We start from the raw sequence: 18,987 nt of genomic DNA, 5'->3' as shown, positions 1-18,987 counted from the left end.
GAGGAGTTTGGACAGATCAGCTTGTAAGGCAAGCTGTCCCAGGTGTAAGATGTTGAAGCTTGGATAACATTGGAGTGTGTCAGTTTCCCTGATCTGCAGTCTTCAGGCAAAAACTAAGCTGTGCATGCCTGCAAGACACAAAAGGGTAGCCTGAGCCTGGGTTCATCTGTTTAGTTTATCCTGCCTGCTGTTGTCAGCATCAGCTGATAGTGTCAGAGCAAGGTCCATATTTAATGCAACTGGCTAATGTTTACCATTACTAATATTCTATCAGTGTACATTATGCTTTAGAGAGGAGTCTGCAATTGAAAACAGACAGTGGAGAAGACAACAAAGAGAAGGGAGAAGATACACAAAACCCTCTGCAAGGACAGCATACAGAATCAAAAGTCAATATAACAATCATGAAACAAAAAAGCAGCATATCAAAACTCAGTATAAAAATACAACAGAATGGATCAAACCTCATTAAAAACGGCTCATCATATATGCTAGAATGATGGTGGGGCAGGGGGCGGAATAAAGTTATAAACTGTCATATATCTGAAAACATGGCTGGTTAAGGGCAACCAGTCTCAAGTACATAACTCCCCTGGTCTATAATGCCAGAGCAGTTTGAACTTTTCATGAGTGACACAATATATCCAGGCCCCAGCTGCCTATGTTCCTAGATGGGAGAGCAGAAAGAGCCATGGAGGCAGGAGGGAAGGGGGGGGCACATAGCTTTTTTCTGCAAATGTTGCCAGATGCGTATAAATGGTGAGATCAGGGCTCCTCATGCATGCAAGTATTTCACAGCATCTACATGTTAGCTGCATCAAAATGCCAGCCCATGTTCTTCCCCTATTTTAATCTGGAATTACAAACTCCAATAACTAAGAAGAAGAATACTGTTGCAAACTAGCTAGCTGAATGAGCCATTTGCCCTTCTGGAGGCTCCCTGAAACACAAACAATGTTAATATAGGTTGTGTACACACTAAAACTTTTTCTAGAAAAAGAGGTGCTAGAACTCACTCATGGAACACCTCCCTCATTCACTTAGAATGGCAATGGCGCCCACCTAAGAGGTGCCGGAACTGAGTTCTGGCTGAAAAAAAGCCCTGCCTTTATTGCACATTCACAAAGAAAGCTCAGGACAAGTGGAAAACCCATGCTTTCTAGGCATAGGACATGTGGAAGTGTGGGCTTATGCAGGCTTCCTCTTTTCCCACTGCTTTCCAACTCAGAAATCTGCTCTTTAGTGCTCAGTTGACGCAAACAGCAGTTTGAGTTTTCTATGAATTGATGTTTGCTATGAATTAGAGCTAAAGAGTAGGTTTTCCCTGGGAAAGGAGAGGGGCAAGTGGAAAACTGCTTGGACCTGTGCATTTTAGGCATGGGACAAGTGGAAATGTGGACGAGCCCTCAATCAGCTGGGTTCATACCAAACAGTGACAGAAGGCATTAAAAGCTCTATCCAAACAAATTGCATGATTTTCATTAAATATCACTGCAGATTTTTTCAGGCTGGAAATGTATTCAGTGAAATTTATGACATGACAAGATAGGATCCTATCCCTAGAACAAAAAAAACCATATAAACGCTCCTAAATATACAATAAAACAGGGTTTAAATACATTACCCCCTCCAAACTGGCTTGTTCCTAATTTCTAAAAACCATCCCAAGCAGCTGGTTCTTAAATAACTTCTGAAAGATACTCAGTCAAAGAAAGTGTTTCCAAGTAGAGTAGTGGGATTTTGTAACTGTATAGGAAGCCACCAAGAGACCCCCCTCTGTTTTAGGATACATGACACCTTTGATGCACAACCATTTACATTTCCTTGGAATTGTAAACCTTCGTAGTTTAGTGTAATTTGACGAATGTACAGAGGACAGACTTTGCCTTTGCCTGCACTTGCCAAAAGAAAAAGGGAAAATGCAAGGGGAGGGAGAACAAATGCAAAATGGTCCAGAGCAAGCTGCTTCCCAGCAGACTGGGGTATTTCAGGAGCAGACAGTAGAGGAAGCTTACAAGCGAGTCATTCTCTCCACAGCCCAAATGAAAACTTGATAAATTTCACCTCTTTCTTCTCTAGCCACAAGTGCCATGCTAAGCTAAACACACTATGGAGGAATTGAATTGCTAATGAATTCCAGCTGGGATATCAAGTTTACACATTGTGGTTGCTGCAAGGGTGGGTTGTTTCAGAAGGGTGAGGTTTTTGAGGGTGGTTGTTTTTTGTTTCTTTGCCATTATTCCACCTTTTATTCAGCTGCTGGGAAATCATTCCTGCCCCCCAAAACCACCATGGAATGCCAATGTAACATGAGTCTGCCCCTTGGCTGGTTTGTGGTCTCTCAGCCTCAGAGCCATCTTTGCAAAGTTGCCTCCCCACTCCTTATCTCACATGTCTGGCAGAAAATGACACACAGTTGTAAAGCTTGTAGAAGGCGGCTTCCATCCACGACCACAACTTTTCTACTAGTTTGCTGGGGGTGGGGGTGGTGGTAGTCGGTGGCGGGAGATTCCCTTTGTTGCCTCTGAATCATAAAGGTCTGGGGCTGCAGATTAGTCAGAGAAAGCCAGACCACTAGCCAGATGGCTGGAGGTTGAGGTAGAGTGGATAAAGCTTGGGTAACTGGCTATGACCTCTCTCTCTCCCGTGTATTGTGCTGCCACTTGGCAGGTGATAAAGCAGCAAGCACAATCAAATCAGTTCAATAATTTTTCAACAGCCTTTTTTACAACATCTAGAGGATGGTGGAGATGTCTCAAACACACAACCGGGAGTTGACTTGTGCTTGATTTATGAGCCAAGTGGAGCTGTATCTAAAGTCAAGTCCTGGGGACGACAAAACAACAGATTGTGGCTGCTTTTCAAATCACACTTCAAAAGCCATAAGGTTAGTGGCTGCCACACAACTATCTTGACATGCAACTATTTAAACATTAAATAGCTAGCAGTTGCTGAGAACTGTCTCTGGATTCCAGGGACAAGCATTCACTTGATCTGTTGAGATATACCCGGCGGTGGAAGGTGATGAGTCTACTGGGTTTCTCTCTCTTTAAAAGGTTAGCAAGGGCAATAAGCCCCCTTAATTATAGACATTGTATCAGGAAGCAAGTGAAGTTCTGTGCTAGGATCTGAAGGAAGCATTTTAAAGGAGGGGAGTGGGAAAGGAGCACAAGTTCTTGTATTTGCATTAGAAATGCCTCTCTATCCAGCACATGAACAAAAACCCTACAAGATGAATTGTACTTGCCACATTGCGTAATATATGGTTGTGTTAATATCTTCCTTTGTATTGACCTCAGCAACTTTTGACCTCTTTCCACAGTGCTTATGGGCATTTTACTATTATTATTTAGATGTGAGCTATCCTTTTAGGTAGGGGAAAAGGGGGAGGAGAAGGAGGAGGGATGTTTAGTTTGTAATTTTCCCTTTTCAATTAAAAGAAGAAAATAGAAACACCCGACTATCCTTTGCAAACTTTTACAAAACTCCAGCACTGCCTTTTGAGTTTAAATGCCAAAGATATAACCTGGGGCATTCTGAAAGCAAAGAACGTGCTTTACAACTGAGCGAGTTATGCCTTGTCCCCAGCTATGATTCCTCTTAAATGGCAAAATACACCCACAAGCCTCTTTGAAACTGATTTATACTAATAACTCAATTTACATTAAGTTAATGCATTAATTTACATTAATTTACGTTAAGTTAATTTACATTAACTTAAAGCTGTCAATTACATTTTTTTTCATAGGGTTGATACCATGTGAGGAGAATAGATAAGGCTATGATTTTTATTGAACTAATTATCTCTAGAATGTGAGTGAGGAACCATATCAGCCACAGTTGGGAGACAAGTCAGTTTAAGCCAGAAACATTTGTATCATAGAAATTCTATATGCAACACAACTAGACTTGCTTAGATTATATATTATGCAGTGTAACAGAAAGGAAGGGGTGGTGGCAAAGATCCTGGTTTTACTCTCTGCCTCCCTTCCATTCACAACAGCCAGTCATGGTCAGTCATGTCCCCAAAGTGATCTCTTAAGTTGCCACCACATGCTCCTGAGCAACCTCCCACCCCAGGTGAGAGTCGCTTCCAGGGAACCAGCAGACCCTACACTTCTTGCACTTATCCAGAGATGTATTTATAGTGCCTGTACCCCCATGCACTTGCTCCACAGAGAAACACTATTAACTCACATTCAGACATGAGAAAGACAGTGCTACTGCAGCTCAGGGGCACACCTCCACCACCACCTAGAAAGGCACCTCCACCACCACCCCAAGGCTCTTTGGGACACCATTTTGCCCTCCCTTACCCAGGGAAGTGTGGGACGCGGGTGGCGCTGTGGGTAAAACCTCAGTGCCTAGGACTTGCCGATCGTATGGTCGGCGGTTCGAATCCCCGCGGCGGGGTGAGCTCCCGTCTTTCAGTCCCAGCTCCTGCCCACCTAGCAGTTCGAAAGCACCCCTAAGTGCAAGTAGATAAATAGGTACCGCTTTATAGCGGGAAGGTAAACGGCGTTTCCGTGTGCTGCGCTGGTGCTGACTCGCCAGAGCAGCTTCATCACGCTGGCCACGTGACCCGGAAGTGTCTCTGGACAGCGCTGGCCCCTGGCCTCTTAAGTGAGATGGGCGCACAACCCTAGAATCGGACACGACTAGCCCGTACGGGCAGGGGTACCTTTACCTTTACCCAGGGAAGCAAGGTGTGTTAGGGTTACTGAAACTTAACTGGTGAAGCTCCCCTCCTCTCCCAAACATTGAGACTGCAATCCTGTATGCATTACCTGAGAATATGTCTAATTAGATACAGTGGGACTTACTGCTGAGTAAACTTGCATAGGATTGGGCAGTAAGTGATAGGGAAGTTTCAGGAGCAGTGGGGCAGGAGTATAAGTGGGACACAGATTCCTACAAATTCTGAATCATAAACCAGTATCCCCTTTCAGTGGGTAGAGGCAGGGAGGAGGAAGAAGAGAATTGCCCCATAAACAACAGAACCTGTTGTTGCCCAATGTTGCTCAAGTCAAGATAGTCCATCCCATCCTGCTCCATTTTTACCTGCTTCTTCTACCATCACCCCTGTTGCCAGAAAGGGGAAGAGGAAGAAGAGTAAAAGATCCTGCCTGACCTGCCAGGGAGTAGTGGGGAGAACTAAGTCCTGGGACCCCAAGGAAGGGACACGTGTGGGGTCCCTGGAAAGGGCTCCTGCGCCCTTAGCCGACAGCTCTGACTTCATTCATTAGGGTGATTTAGAGCAGCCAAGCTACATTAGCACATTTCACAGAAATTGTTTGGGAGAGGGGTTCACATATAGGCTTATGACATTTCTCCTAGAGCACATGCAAACTTTTTTTAAAAAAATTAGGAGTCCAGGCCCTCTGCTGGTGTGGCAAATGCTGCCTCCTTAAATTCACCACCCTGGAGAATTGCCTCCCGTTTTCCCTCCCATAAATGCATCACTGCACTTAACAGGAACGCGGAACCAGCATCCAGCTGCCTATCCCACCTGCAGCCTGCTCAGTCCCAACTCAAGTAGTATGTGCCCAGCAACTTGGCACATGGGAGATTACATTAACACACCCAAGACTCCAACAGCCAAATTATGTGAAGTTTATTTTTATTAATAATAATAAAGGAAGAAGAGGACAACTGGCACAAAGCAAAAAACTGTGTCAAAAAAATATATTACAAGAACCTCTTTAGTTCAAGCCTAACTATCCTAACATTCACTATTGCCTTCTAGTCTCCTAATGAGCAAAACAGGTTAGATAGGAATATATGAAGCTGCCTTACACCGAGTCAGACCATTGGTCCATCTAGTTCAGCGTCTACACTGAGGTGCCAGGGATTGACCTTCAGCTTGCAAGGCAGATGCCCCACCAGTGAGCTACAGTCAGTTGCAGGTTTTCTGATGGTCAGTGAGGGACAAAGCTATATGGTCACAGCCCATTTTTAAGGGTTTGGTACCCATGTTGGTTTTGACTGCCTGCTGTTTCCAGCCAATCACAAGTCCTCTAAAGTTTGCCAGGTGAGGAGCTGGAGAAGATTGCTAGCACTGGTGAAAATGGCTACTGGATTTCTTTCTCTGCTAGAGTTGATTAGTAAACTGTTGATTTGAGAAGAGGTGTGACTTCTTCACTAAAGAAGAATTGTAGGCAGGAGACCAGGCTTTGCTATATGCACAACCTAAAGAGGGTTGTGCACGTGTGGCAAGCCCATTTTAAGACATAGCTGTTCACTGCCATTTATCAGTTATTTGCTAACTAGCTATTAACCTTTTTTCTCTGTGTGCTATCTAATAGCAATAAATCAAATTAACGAAGCAAATCACTATTATATGGATTGATTTAAAAAATGATCAATAGTGAGATATGGTAGCTCCAAGGAAATTTGAACTGGAGGATCATGGAACTGCACCTTCTCCAGTTTTTTGCTGCCATCCATAAGGAGCTCAGAAGCTAAAATAGATGGGAGAAGTTTTATTCACAAATGACATGCATTTATAGAAACTTCCCAAAGGGGAGAGATGTTGGAGAAAGCAGAACATCATTGTTGCCCACACTAGGACTGTGGCTGGATACTAGGAAATTAATTTTAGCCCTATCTTATGCTCCCTTCTTTTACTTTGCACTGCACACAAGGTCATTCGCTACTGAATCCATTGCTTTCTTTTCCCACTTTCATCTCTGTATTTCCTGCCATGTTGCTCCTTTATACATGGAATAGCACTCCCTTAAACTGCTCTGCAATATGTGTCTCCTTCCATCTTTAAGTGCCTTTGTCTAGACTGATTTGTCATGCGTGGGTGTGGGAAGCAAGGCCAAAAATTGTTGTATGGGGGTGGGGGTAGCAAGGCTGGCCTTGGAAAGGAGGTACAAGATTCTGGCAGAGTCCAAGAGCCCTCCCACCACCTCCCCAAAGCTGGGAAAGTGCTAATTAAGCTTTGGGAAGGTCTCTAGTACCCTGTCAGAGCCCTCAAGCTTTGGTAAGGCAGTGTGAGAGCTGAGGGGGGGGGGTGTCAAATGTTGCTGAGGGCTGCCCTACCCTACACTACCCTAACCTCCCTTGACTAGCACTTCCAGTAATACTTTGTCCCCACAAATTCATCACTCACAAATGCCTTCCCCAACCTCTAAATCAGTGGTGGGGAACATGTGATGCTCGAGATTTGGACTCCCCACTCCTGTTGACCCCATCCAGCATGGTCAATGGTGATACACAGCATTAGACATCCGTATGTTTGATGAATGCATGGAAGTAAGAGTGGCACTATGTTTAGGTGTGCACCAACATGTTAATCTGATTTCCCCCATATAAGTTACTGAAGTTTTATGCTTGTTTTTAAAAAAATAAAAATCCATCCCATAAGCCATCCCCCTTCAGCATATTTGCAATTTTGATCAGGGTTGGCCTGGAATATTAACTGAAGGAACCCGTTCCACCCCAGACAACCTCTTTTCCAATTTGAATGCCCTATTAATACTTGTTGTCAGGACATCCAGATTGGTTATTGCTGTTTCTCATAAGATTCATCCTTTAGCTTCTCCATGTTTTGTTCTTAAAAGCCCACACAGATTCATAACAACAATGCTTTGCTGCCATGTCACATTTCATTAGGCATGTTGTGGTTTGCATTCAGCTTCTGAGAATGAGGTTGGTGAGCAAAACTGCAGGATTCCAGCTCCTCTGGTGTACTGCAGAAGTCTCTAAGGGAAAGAACTGAGGCCTACAAAGGACTTGTAGACAAATTACATTGTGGGGTTCAGTGTCTTGTGGTTTTGAATACAGACAAAGCATGGGGTAGCAAATCTTTTGCTATGCCATAGTGTGCACAAGCCATTATGAGTGTTTATCATGTTGATTCTACTAAAAAGCAGCTGTGCATTATACTTCAAATTAGAAAAGAAAATCCATTTTTATTGTGTTTGTGGAACAGCAGAAACAATATGAGTCACTGCAGTGTTTCGCTAGGAACCATTTATTGTGACAAAAATTATTGAAAGATTCAAAATCGTCAACAGGTACAGTTGGAATAATCAAGCACTTAGTTTATTTTTCAGCCTAGCTCATTCAGTGTGTACTTTAGATGACAATGTAGCAACTAACCAATAGTGCCATCAGGGCAGGACTTTGGGGAAGAAGTACAGGGACTCAGCAGAACGAGCATGAAGCTATGATATTTTGAAGCAAGCAAGGTAATTCACAGGACCATTAAAAGAGAGCCAGTCTACTGTTACCTAATGACACTGCTTTAACCAACTATTTTCTGAAAGCAGTATAAATACTATTTGAATCCTCGAACTCAATAGTGCTTACCTGAAGCTCCTGCCATAAAGCACTAGTGCTGAAAACTAAAGCAAGACACACTAGATTTGCTATCCGGAGAGGTAGCCAGTGTAGTATCTTTCAGATGTTGTTGGACTACAACTTCCATCAGCCCCAGCCAGCATGACCAATGGTGAGAGGTGATCTGGGCTGTAACCCAGCAACCTCTGGAGATAATCACATTGGGCACCTCTATTGGCAAGGACACTGCTTGCATGGCTACTTGTAGTATTAGTAGCAGTGCCGGCAGAGGGTACACCTGCCAGAACCTTTTGAGTTCACTCACTGTGGGGAAGCAGGTGGTCTCATGCATTTCAGAGCCACACAATACAAAACTCTACATCATAAATGTATGAAGAAGCTTCATGCAGAGGGGAAGTTGAACCTGGTTTTCTTGGCCCACAAATATGAACAACTAGAAGGTTAAGTGTAAACTTGCCCAATTTCTTTTTTTCTTCCAGAAAGGCAAAACTGCTGGCTGCTTAGGTTTTTTTGAGTTCATCCCAGGTGTCTGAGGAGCAAGGGGTTGCTACTTTTCTTTTAAATTACCACAACCACTACAAAACCCCAGAGAAAACACCTCAATCAATGAAGCGGCGCTGATGGGAATTTTGTTGAACTTGATGTGCACCTCAGATTAACATCTAGGGGGAGAATACCAACTCAAGGCCGTGTGGGTTTCCAAAGGAATGGTGACAAACTGAGCGCTTGACTGAACCAAGCAGACGGCTCTGCCGCTATTAGCAAGCTACTCTGGGCAATGATTTCAAATGAAAGTCTGTATTTTATTAATTATGAGTCTGCTTTGCTGCTGAACTCTTTAATGAGTTCCCCAGCTGTATCAATCCATAGCCATTAAGTCTAAATAGCTTGTGTGCGTGCACGGATAACAGTTAGGCTAAAATGCATTCATCACCAAGAAATTAAGCATGTAGGTTTACAAGAATGCACAGCTCATCAGCTGCACATGAAGCCATTTTTGCCTTGTGATAACATTTGTGAGGATTTAAACTTTCATTTTTGTAGAATAAGGAAAGCTTAGGACCCACACGGTTGTCAAGGAAAGGTTTGAGAATGTTAACTACAATGCTTGTGCTGCAGGCTAAGTTGGAGGAAGACACAGTGCCTTATTTTAAAGCAGAAAAACCGGCATCATTATGAGGTGGGGCTTGTGCATGGAGGAAGGGCATGTACATTCTAAGGACTGGGTGGGTGGGGGGAGAGTTCAGCTTTGTGCCAGTTGTATAACTGGTCTGAATATGACATAGAAGTAAGAAGGGTGAAGGGTAAGGCTAATCCCCCCTTTTCTACTGGGAGAAAGCATGGTTACCACAAGCTGTCCTTTGAAAGACCCTTCAAAGGATAGAGTGGTCATCGTAATCTGCTGTATCTCCTATCGGAACATTGCAAGAACTAATCGGAACTAATTCAAGAAAAGACAAAGATTAACATAGCATTAGGAGATAAGGCATTGCCAAATTCATGCTTAGCTTGGAAATGTGCATTTCTTACACTAAAAATAGCATTTTTGGTTCTGACTAGGGATGGCTGGATCCGTCCATTTTCAATCCATGCCAGTTTCACGTGTGTTCATTCATAGGTTTGTTCCCTCCCATTTCTGCACCTATCTGCAATTTTGAATTTTGTATTTAAATTAATATTTGGAAGTGTATTTCCCCACTCAATCCCATGTATGCATTTCTAACATATTTCATCCTAAAATATACATTTCAAAGCATTTCAGAATGTTTCTTGAGTTGCAAACGATATCTCAAAACTTAGAGAAATGGAAAGGACAACTCAGTTCTGATCCACACATTCATCTAGTGGGTGGAGTTTGCAGAAGAATGTGTAGAACTTGAATTCCTCCAACATTCCTATTTCTGACTAGAAAGCCTCTAAATCAAGCATGAGTGATGCTTGTCCTAAATAAATCAATCACATCCTGCAACTGATGATTGCAGAACACCCTGTCTATGAACCGCCTTACTCTTTCAGCTGTGCATCTCTTTCTTGGGTGGCTACTTAGCCCTCAAACCAAGACCAACAGTGCTTTTAGACAATGACAATAGTCATTCTCCACCTGGTGGTTTGAAAACGAATTACAGGATGGGAATTAAGAGTCAAGAGAGGATGTGGTGACCTGACAAATCCATCAGGATTGTTAATTTCTACAAAGCAAGGTCCATCTGGTGACTCTGCCGGGTTCCACCATCCTTCAAGCAGGTTGGCAGGAAATGCAAATAGCTAGCTCTATCACTGCTGGGTTTCAACTTAGTGCATTGCCAGTGGCTGTCAAGTAGATAAGATGAGAAAAGGAGCAAGGATCATTTGTATTGTTGCAAATGCTTCTAGTCTCATTTACAAACCCACCTATCCCAGCCAATTCTGCTAGTTCTATTGATAAATCCCTCAAACCTTAGGCTTTCTGCCTCTGTATTCACTTCTCTGGCAACTGCAACATATGATTTTGGGTATTCATCTTTTCCCAACCACATAGACAAATTAGCAAGATCTACTTCCATACAGCTGAAGATTTATTCATCTGTGAAGCAACAAAGTCTGTTGATTTTGATGGACATGGTGAAATGCATGGCTGTGTTTACAAACAGTTTAGTATGAGAACAGGCAAAGTTGTTCATCTCAGAGATGGTGTTAGAAGACATTTAAAGCTTTTCTTGGCTTTGGCATATTTGTTTTACAGCTGAGATTTCAGCCAGAACAGCCATCAACCCAGGGCTCTTCTTGTGTGCAACACTTTTATAGTGATGCAGAGAATGAAACTCCCTTGTCCTAAACTTTTGCACATAGACTATACAACACCAACAGAATTGCTTTTACCATCGGATTTGTCAAGCAGGGAAATAAGTATCCTACATCTCCAGGGCCATCAGCCCAACCATTTCCACCAGTGGGTGATTCACTTAAGAAAATAAAGTAGCTAATTATTTAACAACCTCCCTGTAATCCTAGCAGCACTAATGGGTTCTGCTGTCTTACCGCTGCTCTCGTTTAAAGCTTGTAAAGCTAAGCAAGAGAGGCAGGAGGTTAAAAATATCACCTTCCAAGCAAAACAGCATCATGTTTGGATCTTCTCAGAGAAATTAAAGCAACAAAAGGGCCGTGAACTTGCTCGTAGTGTAACCAAGAGACACACTCCTCTCGCTGCTGTACGTGTCCATCTGGCAAAGACATACTTTCGATTTTAGCAAGAGCAATGACGAGTGGACAACAAGGGTGATGTGCACATGGCAAAGAGGCTGGAAGAAATGAAAGCTGCATGGCAGGCAACACATTCGTTCATCTTATGAATACTGTACATCTATTCATATCTGAAATTATACAACTGCTACTGGTGCATGCGCCTGCCGTACACAGCATGAAATTAAAATTCCTCCTCAGTATCACATTGCAAGCTAGAGTTGTTCCACAGAGCCGACAGAAAATGTATCCATTGGCTTCCTCAGCACCGGGATTGGAAGCCAGTGGGGTGAGGGAGACAGGTCTATCGCCTGAGGTAAAAATATTCCATTTCCAAAATAAATCCCGTAGAAATATTGCTAGCCTAGAGCATATCTCTTGGTATTAATTTCACAGTATGGATTCATGCATAACTTCCGCACTGCTCCCCTCCCTCCCTTCCTCCTTCCCTCCCTCCCTCCACGCTCACTCTTTTCCCTCTTATCTTTCCAGAACAAACACAATGTGAAAGCTAATTCTAGTAGCCTTCCAGCCCAGAGTCCACCCAATGTCAGTGGTCCTGCTGGAAATGTACTATGCAAGGGAAGTATGAAGAGAACAAAGGGACACTAACTGAAGGAACTGGGGACAAGTGAGGGCTTTTGTGTGCTTCATGCTGCAGTAGTTCAAATGGAGACATGTGCTGTGACACACTCTACACAAGGGTCTCTACATTCATTTTGATTAGGTTCAATTCAAACATTACCCCAGATACATAGTTGGTGCCAAGGACTCTATCTGCAGGCCTACCTCTCCATATGATTAGCTATTTATGTGTGGCAAACCAGGCCATGTATACAAGCAAAGTTAGCTGAATAGGAAAGACTTAAGAACATAAGCAGAAGGCTGCTGGATCAGGCCAGTCTAGTCCAGCATCCTGTTCTCACAGTGGCCAGCCAGATTCTATGGGAAATCTGCAAGCAGGACCTGAGTACAACAGCACTCTCTTGTGGTTTCCAGCAACTGGAATACAGAAGCATACTGCCTCCATCAGTAGAAATAGAACATAGCCATTAATAGCTTTATCCCCCATGAATTTGTGTGATCCTCTTTAAAAACCATCTACTTCACCCATGTAGTTGGTCTAGCCCACATGGGCAGCAGTTCACCTGGAGTGGTACACCTGCAGTTATGTTAACCATGCTGAATTGAACCACACACTACTTGACCCTCGTTTATTAGTTTTTTCAACCAAAATAGCCCCCTTTGTTGTGAAATCACTGCTATAGATCACTGTTCCATTTTTACAGATGAGGAACTGAGGCTGAAAAGATAATGACATGCTCAAAGCTATCTGGCTTTGGCACAATGTGAATCTCCTTCTCTGGCCTGACACAGTCTAGACGTTTGGAACTCCAAAATCTCATCAGCCCCAGCCAGCATGGCCAATGATCAGGGTGATGGAAGCTGTAGTTCATAACTGTACTGCAGCTCCAGAAATGTAAAGGAAGTTACTGTATCTTATATCTCAGAGTATTCGGCCCACTTGGCCCAACAGAGTCAAATCTGGCTAACTGTGACTCTCCGGCTCTCAATGTAATTTATTATTATTATTCAATTTATACACTGCCGTATACCCAGGGGTCTCAGGGCAGTTCACAAACAAGACCACAACATATAAAATCAAACAAAAACAATAACCTAATAAAAGAACCCAAAAAGAGCCACATTCTAAAAGGGCATTGGATGTCAATAAGATCAGCCAAAGGCCTGGTTTAAAAAGGAACATGTTTGCCTGGTGCCTAAAGGTGTATAATGAAGGCGACAGGCAAACTACCTTGGGGAGAGCATTCCAGAGATGGGGAGCCACTGCAGAGAAAGCCTGTTCTCATGTTGCCACCCTCCGAACCTCTCGATATCAATTTTAAACTAGGAATGACATTATCTTCATCATCTACATTTATATATTCACCCTATAACAGAGGTTCTCATGGCAGCTTACAAAGCAATAAATAATAAATGCAACATTAAAATACAGTATAAACCGATAAAACTATTTAAAAATTACTTAAACATTAAGGCACAATTTATAACAATTTAAAATTGAGAGGTCCAGAATGTGAAGCTTGTTGTTTAAAAGCCTTGCATGAATAGCTGCAGTGGGTATTGTAGTCATACCAGTGTGACTGCTGCTTACCTGGATTGTTGGGGCAGCAGTGAAGCTGGGGCATGTAGTTCCATCATCAAAAACACTGTGGTTAATCAGATGCTTGTGTCAGCTCAGCTGCATGGTGGTGTGACTTTGCTATCATCCCACCCCAGTCCTGTCCAGGTAAGCAGCAGTGATATGTATGTTGGGAGAGTGGCTTTCTGGCTCCATCCCACATGTCCCACTACTGGCGAATAGAAAGGTGTTCACCTAGTGCTGAAAAGACCACACAGTCTTTTCCTTAGCTGATTCCATAGCTGGAGTGCCACTACTAAAGAAGCCTCACTTCATTTGTCAGGGGAATCCAGAGCAGGGAAGAGATATCAAGGCTCAGGTAGGCACATGTAGGAGAATATATTCTTTCAGCTAACCTTATACATGTCCTCCATCACTGAACTACACCCCAGTCCTTAGTTCTTCGAATCTTAAGAATTCCTGGTTAAATCTTAGGTGTTAGCCTAGGCTGCTTCATTATGTAGTATGATTATGTGCCTGAAACATGCCAGCAAATTAAAAATGTGCTGATTTGTGATTGCCGGTATTTGCCGAAAATCTAAAGTGATAAATGGCATAAGGTATAAAGAAAATGTGTTTGAGGCTTCCAGTAGAGCGCCAGGAAACCAATCCAGAAAGATGAGGCTAGAAATGAAATTGTCTCCCCTTGTGATTGAATTTTCTTTCCTAATGCTTAATTATTTTCACACATTAGAGCGACAGGTCTGTCAACTTGCAGAAAGTAGACTTTGAGGACCCCCATCATAGTCGGCTGAATTAGGCCTTAAGAGGAATCCCTGGTGAGTGAGAATTGAATCTACTTGAGAACTCAAAAGCATGCACTCTATGTTGTGCCATTTTGATTGATCTAATAACGGCCTTACGTTAATTTGGAAGTTGAAATCTTCTTGAGTAAAATATCTTTTTTTTCTGATGGAGGAACTGAGACATCTGTGCACACCTTTTAAGTGTAAAAATATCTCAAAAATACTAGATGCTAGACAATCTGGTTTTAGCTAGTCCTGGCACCAGGAGCAGGAATGCTCAAATAAATGTCCGTGCCTCGTATAATATGATTCTTGTGGTGGGTAAGAACAGCCTCTTGGGGGGGGGGGCATGGTGGCCCTTGGGAACTTTGAAAGAGTTGAGAGCAGAGATAAAGATGGAACTCTGACCACAGCACCTTCCTTTCTTAGGAGAGCCTTAGACAAATCTGAGGATGGAAAGTGAACAGCTGCAGAGTTCTGGATTGCTCTGTGTAGAGTTTTTGCTCAGAAACAAACATCACTATATACCATTAAGCCACAGCTACAGTTATAGTGGCTTTTACCTACTGTTAGTAGGCTTTCTGCCTCAATGGTACTCGGTTAGAAAGAAAGAAATGGACAGTGCCTCTTTCTCCTCTTAGTAGAGAAGGTTTCTAGATGCAGAACTTAGAAGCAGTACAGTACTGTCAAACTGGACAAACCGTCTCTGTGTCTTTAAGAGAATGAGGTGGGGGGGATCTATATTCATGTTAGGATTCACACTAGCAAGTCAAGATTGCACGAAAAGGATGAGATTGTGTATATGATCACACACATATATATATATGTAGCTGGGTGTTATAATGCACATAATCACATAGAAAATGATTCACAAACAAACACAATAAATGGAAATCTGTGCAAGTGGAAGCTATGTATGTGTCACCTCTGAAATTACAGGATTTTTCCATGTAAAATGGAAACACAGGCCAAGTGAAATGTGGGGCAGAGCCAACCAGTGGAGGAATTACAAAATGGAATGGGGGAAAATAATTGTCCACCTGTACATACGACTTGTACTGGTTACAGCACCCTTCTGTGTGGCCTGGCCTCTGTTGGGTTAGAAGCCATAAGCAGCTCCAAGAAAAGCTGTTTCAAGAGTGTTTCTGGCCCAGGTGAAAACAGAATTTGCCAAAATTCTCATAAGGAAGGCTGTTGTACTGCTACAGCTTGCCCAGATTTATTCATTGTAGGTTTGAAAAAAGAGTCAAACTCACTAGTGTTAATTCAAACCATATTTTCTGAGTTCATACTAAAAGAACATTAGTGACCAGCAAAGGCGTTAACAAGGACAAGGTGCTACCTGTCTTGTATACAGTAAAATGGGAAAAGGAAAGCCACTCATTTTGTACTCCAAATATTTCATATCCCAGTTCTATTTTGCAGATTTTGTGAAAACCATCTTCTAAAAGGCAAACATCTGAAAGGAGCTGGGAAGAAAGAAGATAATGTTCCACCTCTGTTTACAACAGTACAAATATACAGTACAACCCTTCTTCTCTTTCTGCTTTGCAAATATATGGTTCATGCCCTGGTAATTTCTCACTCTGACTACTGCAGTCTTCTTCTCTTTGGTCTCCCATTTTCTCACCTCAGCCTCCTTGCTTCTGGGGGCTTTTTAGTACAGTGGTACCTCGGGTTAAGAACTTAATTCGTTCTGGAGGTCCGTTCTTAACCTGAAACTGTTTTTAACCTGAGGTACCACTTTAGCTAATGGGGCCTCCCGCTGCCGCTGTGCCACCGCCACACAATTTCTGTTCTCATCCTGAAGCAAAGTTCTTAACCTGAGGTACTATTTCTGGGTTAGCGGAGTCTGTAACCTGAAGCATCTGTAACCCAAGGTACCACTGTATCCACTTTGCTGTTATTCTTTTGCTACGCGTTCTTTTTATCCTGCTACTTTTTCTTTTCTTATTCATGCTTCCCTTCCTCTGGTGAACTACCCAGAGAACATTTTGTAAATTGGTGGCATGCAAATACCATAAATAGCAATGATGGAAGCACTTCATTGGATACTGCCCACCTCCATGGCAGAACTCCTGCCTCTACTCTCCATGAGCCACCTGCACCCTCCCCAAATCAGAGGAAACCCTGGAGCAAGGAGAAACCCAGAACAGATTTAGATGGTGCACAGGGAGAGGAAGGTCCATTGTGCAGCCAACAGAGAATAAAGCATGGTAATCAAATAAATGCCCAACATATGACAGAAACTCTAGTGTAAAAAACCTTCCATTTCTGTAAGGCATATAGTTGGTGGTGATTTTAGTGAAGTTTATAGGGTTCTTTTCCTTGTTTTTTTTAAACAGCTGTTCTCATGGTTCTATCTTTTGTCTCTGGATGATCACTGGATCAGGGAAAACAGTGTATGAAGGAGAAGAATCATATTTCTGACACAGGAAAAAAGGAACCGCTGCACATTTTCTTTATCTCTACAGTTGTGCTTCCATGCTGAATTAAAAAACCAAAAGAACCCACATAGAAACAATTCTCCTTTTCTAAAAAGGCTGAAATTTGTGTAATTTCAGGGTAGTGATGATTTGAGACAGGACAGAGAAGGGAAATACCCTGCTAGTTTGCAAAAAAACCCAAAAAAACCAAACAAACAACCCTGCCACAAAACATGTCACATAGTGTGCAATGCTTAAGAATGTTAGCTTATTATATATGCAGAGAAACAGTGGGGAAAATCTATATTGTACTGTAAAACGATAGAGGATTAATCCCTCTAGGTAACAGAATCCCTCATAAATAGCAAATGGGGGAGATATCCATAGTATTATACTTTATCACACTTTCTGTCAAAATATCCCCCGCAGGGAGTCTTTCACATGATGATATCACCAGTAGAGTCTTACTCGAGGAAGATGATTTTTAACCAGACAGCAGAAAACCATCAATATATTTCTTAGTGAGATGAGTATGTAAGTAGACACCTTATAGTTATATCTAGTCGGTTATTCCTCTTCCTTATGGAGTGTAGCTACTTTATTTTTATGAGTCTATATACCACAGTACATACTACACCGTTTATTGTTAATAATACAAGACTGACTTATATTGACATAGCACTTCCTATTCTTTATAGATTTAAAGGACCGAAATCAGTTAGCCCATAATGTGCTGCTACCCCAAGGGCAATAAGTGGCAGCTGTTTAAGCAAACAAGCTGCACAGAGCAGACGCTGGGAAGGGACTTCAGAGTGTCATCCTATGGAGTTGGAAAAGCACTTATGCCATAAACATACCCTATGTACCCTTGGTGGGGGATGGGTAGGAAATTAGCATAAAATATCAAAAAAGTGCCACCATGCAAGCAGAGATAGATTAAAAAGCATTCACCTGCACCAAAATACTAGGGGTGGACTGCCCTCTGTTGCAATTCTGCCAGCCTATCCCCTCCTCAAATGCCTGATGAGCTTGCACAGGTAATTCTAATTCCTTAAGGATCTGATTGCAGTCTGCCTCTCAGAAAGATAAATACTGTGCAGTCTTCTGATGGTTGCTAAGGCAATTTAAGTCTCTGAAAAAATGTAGGCAATCCTATGCTGAATAATAGGTCTAAATGTTTGAGGTCATACATGGAGTTCTTATGTACCCTTGGCCTGCACCTCATCAGTTTGCATTAGTGCAGCTACGTGATCACTTATTCCAGCACAGATAAGGCCTTGTCCTTTTGCCCCGAAACATTTCAAAGGAATACAACTTCATAGTGATTGCAGTTTCATTCATCTCCCATGTAACATATAAGAACTCAACCCAGCAAGACCAAATCACTGTATCTGAGCATTACTGAAAGTTCTAGATAAACTAGTCCCAGTGATTTAAATAAGAAAACAAATCTCCCTCCTATTCCCCCCCCCCCCATTCTGAAGCACAGAGCCCTTATTTGAAAACAGATGACGCAAGTAGCTGGCATGCCCCATTAAGCTCAGCCATGGGTCTTTCTGCCTTGGTAAATTTGGCTTTGTGGCTGATCCTGCAAGGCACTCACCTGGAAGGGAGAGGGTCTGCTTATTATCTCTTCTGATTCCTTGATGCTCCAAATCAGTGACCCCTAACCTGTCACTCTGCATTTGCCCTAGATGCTTTACACATGGCAGGGTCAAAGCCATTACAATTGATCTCAGCCAAGTCCCCACACTTAATCTTTTCATTGCACTGCAGTGGGTTAGGCATTTTCTTTATCAATAGCTGCATCATCTTCTTCTTCTTTCTCAGGCTGACAAAGCTTTTGATGCAGGGTTTAAGGTGCTTGTTCCCCACTGGGGCCAAATCTGAAGGATCGATGAGCATAGAAGGCAAGGGGAAATGTGCAAGTGCCAACTTTTGCATTTATCCTAATCACTTGTTTATTCTGAGAATCTGAGCTCCCCAGATTCTGGAAACTCCCATCTTCATTTCAAAACAAAATTTAGCCTTTGTTTTGGCAGCAGCCAGCTTGGAAGCCTGCTTAAATTTTGAGGCAGTTGGG

General features: G+C 42.6%; 1 protein-coding gene and 1 long non-coding RNA gene across 3 annotated transcripts in view; one reads left to right on the top strand and one right to left on the bottom strand.

Moving 5' to 3' along the window:
• The window catches only part of PLXNA2 (plexin A2), a 403,964-nt gene that overhangs the window by 274,451 nt on the left and 110,526 nt on the right, over nt 1-18,987 (bottom strand). The window lies entirely within an intron of this gene.
• Nucleotides 12,064-16,038, top strand: LOC308479358. Its single transcript, XR_013987641.1, has 3 exons — nt 12,064-12,160; nt 14,427-14,511; nt 15,904-16,038. It is a non-coding gene; the product is annotated as an uncharacterized lncRNA (long non-coding RNA).

Source organism: Podarcis pityusensis, assembly GCF_964106645.2.
Source record: "Podarcis pityusensis genome assembly, chromosome: 6".
Lineage (NCBI taxonomy): Eukaryota > Metazoa > Chordata > Lepidosauria > Squamata > Lacertidae > Podarcis > Podarcis pityusensis.
Note: the sequence above shows the minus strand (reverse complement) of the source record. Positions and strands in the feature narration are given on the sequence as shown.